This window comes from Sorex fumeus, unplaced genomic scaffold (genome assembly GCF_029834395.1).
Source record: "Sorex fumeus unplaced genomic scaffold, SorFum_2.1 ptg000041l, whole genome shotgun sequence".
NCBI classification, from domain to species: Eukaryota; Metazoa; Chordata; class Mammalia; order Eulipotyphla; family Soricidae; genus Sorex; species Sorex fumeus.
The window spans coordinates 14,610,041-14,618,589 of record NW_026606098.1 but is presented as its reverse complement, the minus strand read 5'-3'; the positions used below and the strand labels follow the sequence as shown (position 1 = coordinate 14,618,589).

Below are 8,549 nucleotides of genomic sequence, written 5' to 3'. Positions count from 1 at the left end.
TACAACACAAAACAGAATTTAAGATAATAAATAGCTCTGTTGTAGCACTGTCCTCCGCTGTTCAACAAATAGTTCGAGCAGTCACCAGTAACAGCTCCATTGTGAGACTTATTGTTACTGTTTTTTGCATATTGAATACCTCACTGGTGGCTTGCCAGGCTTTGCCCTGTGAAGATAATAAATACAAAATGAAATTAGTATGATTGCTATATATTATTTAAAATTCAGACTTACCAGAAAGATTTAACAATTCCAACTTAAATGCACCTAATAAAGTAGTTTCAAAATATTTCAAGTATTTAAAATTCTTTTATTAAATCACCGTGAGAAAAACAAAGTTGTCCATGATTGAGTTTCAGTATTACAATGCTCAAACACCTGTCCTTTGACCCGTGTACACTTCTCAACACCAATGTCCTCAATTTTCCTCTTTCCAACCCCACCCCAAGTCTGCCTCTGCCACAGACAGGCACTTTTCTTATGTGAAGAAATTAACACCATCGTCTTTGTGGGCAATTCTATCATCACTAATAGGTAAATCAAGAAATTAGTTAAAAGTGTTACAGCTCTTTTAGAATTTGTCTAGCAGTTTTTCTGGTTGCTACTGGAAAGCCCACACTCACCCCCCAAACGAAATGAGTTGTGATACAAAATATTTTAAAAAGCAATAAACTTGTTCGTTTATTTATTTTATTTTTAGAAGCGCCAGGAATCAAATCTGAGTTCTTACACATGCTTTATCACTGAGACATATCCTTGATTCGTAAAATAAGTTCAGTTGTACATACAATACACTGTCCGCCAACAGTGTAGAATGCACATTCTCTCAAGCTCACAGAGAATACTTACAATGACTGGCCAGAACTAATATTAGTACCAACAAATTAAAATAAAAGCTGGTATCATATAGCCTGATTAAACATAGAACATAATTGTTATAGAGATAACACAAATTCCTGAAAGTTAAAAAATAAATTCCTATTTACTCATGAGTAAAAGAAACTAAAATGGAAATTTGAGAGTACTTAGTTTCTATTTATTCACTTTTACCAGGAATTGTGGTTTGGGCCACACCCAGCTATGCTCTGATCTTATTCCTGGCTTTATGCTCAGAAATCATTTCTAGTGTGCTAGGATTTGGGAAGAAGGTTATTGGGCCTATCTGATGCCGGGGGAAAACTAGAAACACATGCAAGGCCTAACTTCCTAAAACACCTCTCTGACTCGGAAAGTTAGTTTTTAAAATACTGCATTTCAACATTAGTAAGATAAAGTTTATAAGCTACTTGAGGGAAATCTATAATTTTGAGTACATACATTTGTTTTTCTAATGTCTGAAAATTCAGCAAGTAATTTATGTAATTAAAGAAAGTAATCAGGAAAAGAAGTAAAATAAACTAAATTTTTTCAAAAGATGATAATATATGCAAAAGCATAAATTAATGATATAGAAAACAAATAAATAATTGGATAAACTAAATAAAAAATTGTTTAACATGAGTAATACATTTTCAACTACTAAAAAAATTTTGAAAAAAGAAAGCTCCACCGGTCCCCACAAAGGTACAAATAAAACAAGAATATAAATGAGACATGTTGAAATGGTCAATGGTCAACAGAGATTAAAATCTACTAAGGGATATAATGCACAAATGTAAATATATTTGAAAATTTACGTAAAACATGTAAATTTTTAGAGAATGCATTTATTGTAATTTTTTAAAAGAGAAAGAGGATATGCAAATGATCCTATATAAAGTTGAATTAGTGCCCATACATTTTTCATACAAAAATAATAATAAGCTCTAGAGGATTTTCAGGTGAGTTTTACCAAATGTTCAAAAACAGATGATTCCAATCTTACATGAATTATTAATTGAATATAAAAAAAGAGCCACTCCCAATTCATTTTATGAAGTGATGACTATGTATATGTAAAATGTTAATGTTTCTCATTTTTTAAAAAAAATTGTATGTTTATATGTTTCATTTTTAATTTCTTCCTCTATCTGGAACTGATTATATGTGTATATATACATATACATATATACGTATACATAGATCGATATAGATGTTGATATTGTCTTAGTACCATTTATTTAAGTGGGGGAGATGCAAAGAGATGAGAGAGATGCAAAGAGCCTCAACAATAAAGAAAAGGATCCCTCATGTGCCCGAAAAGACTAGAAAAGGTAGGCTTCAATGAAAAGATGATTCTTTGGGGATGAAAGGGAGTTTATCAAATGAAGAAAGTAGGCGAAATAAAACACAGAAGTCTTATTAGTAAAATCATGTTTATAAAGGTACTATCAGTAAAATTCAACTGGAAGTATGTTTCTCAAAGGGAAAATATTTCTGGAGGAAAAAATAAATGACAGAGCACATTTATACATTCATTAGGAATCAATCTTTCTTTCCCTTTCCCTTTTTCTGACTTCTCCTTCAGTCTCTCTCTCTCTCTCTCTCTCTCTCTCTCTCTCTCTCTCTCTCTCTCTCCCCACCCCCAGCCTCTTTTCCTCTCCCTTTCCTTTCCTTTGCCTTTTGTCTCCTGGTTATTACGAGTGACATATTCCATTCAATGACAGCAAAAAGAATTCTACTCTTTCTGGTCAATGGAGAGGCTTTTCCATAAAACATAGCAAATACTTCAGCAGTGTGGGTAACTTGCTTTGGTTTGAAGCATGCTAATTTATTCTGTATCTTGGACAATGACATAATGCCATTAATGTGTGTGCCTGTGTCTATGAGATACTATTGTAACACTGTAACACTGTCCTGCCGTTGTTCATCAATTTGCTCCAGTGGGCCCAGAAACGTCTCCATTTTGAGACTTGTTGTGAGACACTATATAAATTCTTAATTTTACGAACTGAGAAGAGCAGTAATGATATTTTTCAATGAAAGCTATGTTTAGGCAACTCAGTGATTAAAAAATAAAATAAACAAATTGTTAGCTTGATATCCTTTATCTTTATTTTACAGTATTAAGTTGATATATAACTCTTTTGTACAATGCATTTATGAAATTTAAACCCATGCTCTCATTTACAGAGAAGCTCAAATGATCTGTCGGAAGATATAATGGTTTCTTGGTAACAGGTTTGATAGTGAAAGAATTTTCAGAGTGCTAAATTAATGATTAATATATTAACTATTCCATGCTTTTCTATTCAGATTTTTCCTTTATTGCATCAAATGGTCAATATAAACTGAACATTTAACATAAAAAAAAAAAAGAAAGGACGAGTCAGGAGTATTTGGAGCCTGGCCCTTTAAGACTCTGACCGGAAGTGTTGGTGACGTCACGGAGCCCCGCCTTTCCCTGGGGTCTTTGGGGCGGCGGAATCTCCCGCCAGGCACCGGAGTCGTCGGAGCGTGAGCAGTCGGGGAGGGGCGGGAAGGGGCGACCAGGCGGACTAGGGGGTCCCGCCCAGTTCCTCCTCAGCCGCCTGAGAGAGCCGCTCCTCAGAGCCTCCTCCTCCGCAGGCTCGCTCTGGGCACCCTGAGCCTCCGCGGTCTCCGCCTTGTGAGCGGGGGTCGCTCTGTGCCGAGCGGGCGGCGGCCCCTCCCCCGGACGCCCAGCCCCCGCCCAGAGGTTTGTCCCGTTTATTCTGCATTTTATGGAACAGGGGGCTCGGCTGCAGGCGTCTCCCTCGGCAGCTGTGAAGGGGCGGTCCGGGAGGCGCTGAGGAAAAGTGGTTGAGGAAGACGCCTGGGGGCTAGTCTTGCAGGGGTCCCTGGCCTCCCACGCAGCCTCCTCCCCCAGGTAAGCCGTGGGAGGCGTTTGTTTCCTTCTTGTTTTCGAAACAAATTTCGTTCAGGGCTGACTCCTGGCTCTGCCCTCAGGGATCTCTCCTGGCGGTGCTGGGGGACCCACGGGGATGCTGGCTCGATCCTGGTCAGCAGCATACAAGGCAAGTGTCCCCTCCATGTACGTGCCTCCTGCCCGGTGGGGTGGGGGTGGGGGGCGATTCCTCACTCGCTTGGGTCCAAAAGTATGCGGTAGAGCTTTTGACTTTCACATCCCCCCAACTCCAGTCGGTTCTGGGGTCCCACAGGAAGCTGTGAGAGAATGCAGAGCCTGGTGACAGAGGAGGTGGTGCCTAAGGGATGTTTGGGGCCACAGGGGTCCTGCAATGGAGTGTGCAGTGTTAGCAGGAAGTCACCTCTGCTCTTTCAGTGCATGCCCTGAGCGCTCTCACGAAGGATAAATGATCACCATGGCTCCCTTGCCTTTATCGGTTTGTTTTAATTAACTTTTAGTAGGTTTTTGGGGGGCAGACCTGACTATACTCGGGTTGCTCCAAGTGGTGCTCAAGGAACCATATGGGATGGCAGTAGAGAAATATCGTTTTTCTCCAGTAAGACGAGCACCTCTGCAGCTGTACTATGTCTGCAGCCTCTTTGCACAGAAAAATTTTGATTTGTTATTTTTGAATTGTAGATTTTGGTTCAAAGCATTCAGAGCTCAGGACTTAGTCGAGGATCTGAGCTCAGTATCGTGATTGGCAGTGCTCAGGGGGGCCCTATCTGCTGTGGAGAATTGAATCTGGCTTAGCTGCTGGAAAGAAACACACCCTATCGACTGTACTATCTCTGCTAATCCTATGTAATTGTTTTCCACAGAAAAAGATTTTTTGGTTCACCTGTCAAGTTTTCAGCCTCGCTCTACCCACTGACCCTCTCTCCCAGACCAGGTGTGTGCCCTGCTGTTGGAATGAACTTCATTCGGAAAGGGGGTTTCCAGGGACCAGGTACACTAGGTCATACATGCCTCTCTCTGGAGGCTGTAGCAGTCCTAGAGCAGGAGGAACTCTGCCTTTTATTTTCTGGCTTCTTTTTCCTGCAAACTTGGAGATAGTCAGGAACTCTGCCCCTCTGTCTATGTGTCTCTGAGAGTCCAGGTCCCCCACCTTAAAGCACGTGCTCAGCCCTTTGAGCTACTCTCCCGGGGTCTATTCACTACTAGGGGAGCAGGTGAGATGGGATTTGGGGCCACACCTGCCAGTGCTTGAGGACTGCATCCTGCTGGAGTTTGTCCATGTTAGTTTTCTTTTGCGGATAGTTTTTGGTGTGGAGAATGGGGGCTCTAAATCCCTGAAGATACCCCGAGTGTTTAATCTGGCTCTGGATTTAGGTATTATTCCTGGAGTGCTGTCGTGGCGACCGGAATGTAGAGAAGTGATTGGTTTCAGCAAGACAAGCATCGTAGCAGTTTACAGTCTGTCCGAACAGCAATTTCTGCTTCCATATCAAGTTTCGGAGCTCTGTCTGGACCCCTGTCTATCAAGGTAAGCACATTGAGAAAAGGTTGTGCGCGCGCGCGTGTGTGTGTGTGTGTGTGTGTGTGTTGAAAGTTTGGTTTTCTTTATAGAGGATAGGGTCGGCCCCAGTTATAGAGCCACATTCTGCGCTATGGTTGCCGGGGGCAGTCCTCCTGCCAGCCTGCAGGTAGCGCTGATGCGTGTGAGCTGGCCTTGGAGTCAGCTCCTGGCTGGGCCTGTGAGCACCTTCTATGGGACCCATGGGGGAGACCCCAGGCCAAGGCAGCACTGAGTTTTCTCTCTTATAGCCAAGCCCAGACCTTCTGTTGGGAAAGGCAGCACTCATTTTCTTCTCCTGGGGAAACAGAAGCATCTGGCATTGTTCCCAAGGTGGTTCCATGAGCCAGTGCCCAAGGGTGTGGCTGGTCAGAGATGGGGAGTTGTGCTGCTCTCCAATGTTCTCAGCTCTGACTTCTCCAGGTTTCTGGTCCTCGGAAGAAACAGAGGCGGCAGAAGATGGTGACATGCCATCTGTCACACCAACCCCAGGTAGGAGGGGAGTAACAATATGAGGTGCTGCAGTGACAGGAGTGCTCAGGCTTCCTGGGCCAAATATGTCTGAGTTATTTCAGGAAGGATCCTGTGATGTGCCTCCTGGTGGGAGTGCCAGTCGCTGCTGTTGGAGGTGATGTTTGTGTCAGTTTTGTTGTATTTGGCTTTTGGACCACACCCAGCTCAAAGAGTACTTGTACCTCAGTGCTCAAGGATCCCTCCTGAGAGATCTCAGGGACCACGTGGGTTGCTGGGAGTCGTGGGTTTGTATCTGGGTATTTTGTTTTCTGTGATTCTGGGGATTATACTCTCGGCTCTGCACTCCGGCATTGTACCTGGCAGTGCTTAGGGAACCCTATGGGTTGGCGAGGATCACCAGCCCTACTCGCTGTCTGCAACCTGCTGTCCTGTTACACAATCCTGCTGCTTTATTTCTTTTTAGAGTTACTTTTGTCTCACAGGGGACATGCATAGGACTTCCTCCTGACTCTGTTCTCTGGAGTCCTACCTGGTGTGTATCACGGGCCCCCTGGGGTCTGCTGGAGTCATTTGCTCCCTGGCAGCTACAGTGACTCGAGTCCAAGGACATGCTTATTACTCCTTATTTTGTCCTTCACGCTCAGAAGAGAGTCGCCTGCTCTGTCACACATTCTGCTTTCAGTTGCTGCTCTGTTTGCAGTTCTGGGCATGTGCCTGTCTAGAGAAATGGATCCAGAGAGCCAGAGAAATGGATCTCTGGGTCGGGCACAGCTGTTGGGCTCAAGACACTTTTGCCGCTTCGAGAGCCACTTGGAATGGCCCTGAACTGTGATGAGAGTCCTTCAGGCGTATATGTGCATATGTAGATGTCTGGACATTGATTGACCCTTTCTCCCTAGAACGTGGGCTATGGGGTGCAGGGGGCGTACGTTTAGTGTTTTAGGCTGAAAGCAGGGTCACCCATTTGGGTTCCAGTGGCTCCGTTCACAGTTGTTACTCTGCAGTGCTCATAGGAGCAGTGATTGGGATGCTTTATTCCTCCGACTGCTGCATCTGGCCTCAAGTTCAAATTCTTTGTTTTACATAGATTTGGCTTTGGAAATAACTCTTGCAAATACTCAGATTATCCCTGGCTGTGTATTCAGTTATTCATGCTATAGTCTGGGACCATGTGTGCTACTGGGGATCAAACCCGGATGTGTGTGCAGAGTCTGTGTCCTTTTGCTGTAATGTCTCTCCCACCACAGTTCATTTATTTCTTAGGGTCTCACCCCATCCGGCACTGCTCTGTTTTAGTCCACGGGATCACTTCCAGTGGTTCTTGGTTTATCACGTCTCAGAGATTGCCTGTGTACTGTGAGGGATCACAGCTGACGGCTTGAGGGACCCTATGGAATGTCAGAATCAAACCTTTATTGGTTGTGAGCAAGCCCAGTGCCCCACATGCTATGCTGCCTGTCTGGATCCTTTTTTGTTTACTTTTAAAAACAATTGTGGGCTTTGGCATTTTTGTTCATTTTTGCATTTACTGCAGTCAGGCATCACTTCAAGTGTGCTGATGATATACCATGTGCTGCTGGGTCTAGTGTGCCATTAGAGTGGGTAGGGTGATTGTCTTGGAAGCAGTGGACATGGGTTCTATTCCTGGCATCCTGTGTGGTCCCTGAGCACCAGCAGAGGTGATTCCTGAGTAGAGAGTCAGGAGTAAGCCTGTGAGCATCCCCAAATGAGGATCCCAAAACAGACAAAAACAAAAGTACAAAATGTGATGCCATCAACTCCTCTAGGCTGTGTGCATGATCGAGGCTATACTGTCTCTTGTATTTTCTTGGGACCCATATTACACTCTTAAACCAAAATCTAGATCTTAGCTCTTGGATAACCACAGATCTGTGGCATTTCAGAAGTTCAGATTCTGTTTATGCCTTCCCTCTAATTTACTCTGTGCGGTAGGGCATTTGCCTTAGAAGTTGCCAATATGGCCGACCCGAGTTCTATTTCTCCACCCCTCTCGGAAAGCCCGGCAAGCTACCGAGAGTATCTCACCAGCACGGCAGAGCCTGGCAAGCTCCCCATGACGTATTCGATATGCCAGACACAGTAACAACAAAGTCTCCAATGGAGACGTTACTGGGCCTGCTCGAGCAAATCGATGAACAACAGGAGGGCCTTTACCTTTTATATAGACACACGAGGTTTTCTTGTCACCTTTTCCTTCTGACCAATCCATGCTCCATCTCTCTAGGGTTCAGGGCATTCTGAGTTAAAGCCTACTGTGATCTCCTAGCTGGAAGGAGGTGCCCTGAGACCCGTGAGCAAAGGCATGCATGCAGGGGAGTGTCTAAGGACCCTACCTGTCTCAGGCCATGGGCAGGGTGTGGGTGCCCTAAGGCAGCAGAGCTCTTGGTCTCTAGACACTTTTTCCACTTCGAAATCCAATTGGGATGGCCCTGAACCATGACGAGAGTCCTACAGGCACATAGCTGCATGCATAGTCGGTGACTAGACATTGAGTGTCCCCTTCTCCTTCGAACATGGGCTGTGAGGTGCAGGGGGTGTATGTTTAGTGTATTGGGCTGAAAGCAGAGTCACTCATTTGGGTCCCACTGGTTCCATGCAGTTGTTACTCTGCAGTGCTTGTAGGAGCCCTGTGGTCAGGAGCAAGACCGCCATCTTTAGAAACCTTGTAGTACAGCATACTCAGATTTTATCAGATGCAGCTGTCTTAGAGAGATGTTGGGTTCTGTCAACCAG

At 44.5% G+C, this 8,549-nt stretch overlaps 1 non-coding gene across 1 annotated transcript; it reads left to right on the top strand.

Moving 5' to 3' along the window:
* Positions 1-555: 555 nt before the first annotated feature.
* Positions 556-617, top strand: LOC130029037 (U7 small nuclear RNA). Its single transcript, XR_008793254.1, has one exon. It is a non-coding gene; the product is annotated as a U7 small nuclear RNA (small nuclear RNA).
* Positions 618-8,549: the final 7,932 nt, after the last annotated feature.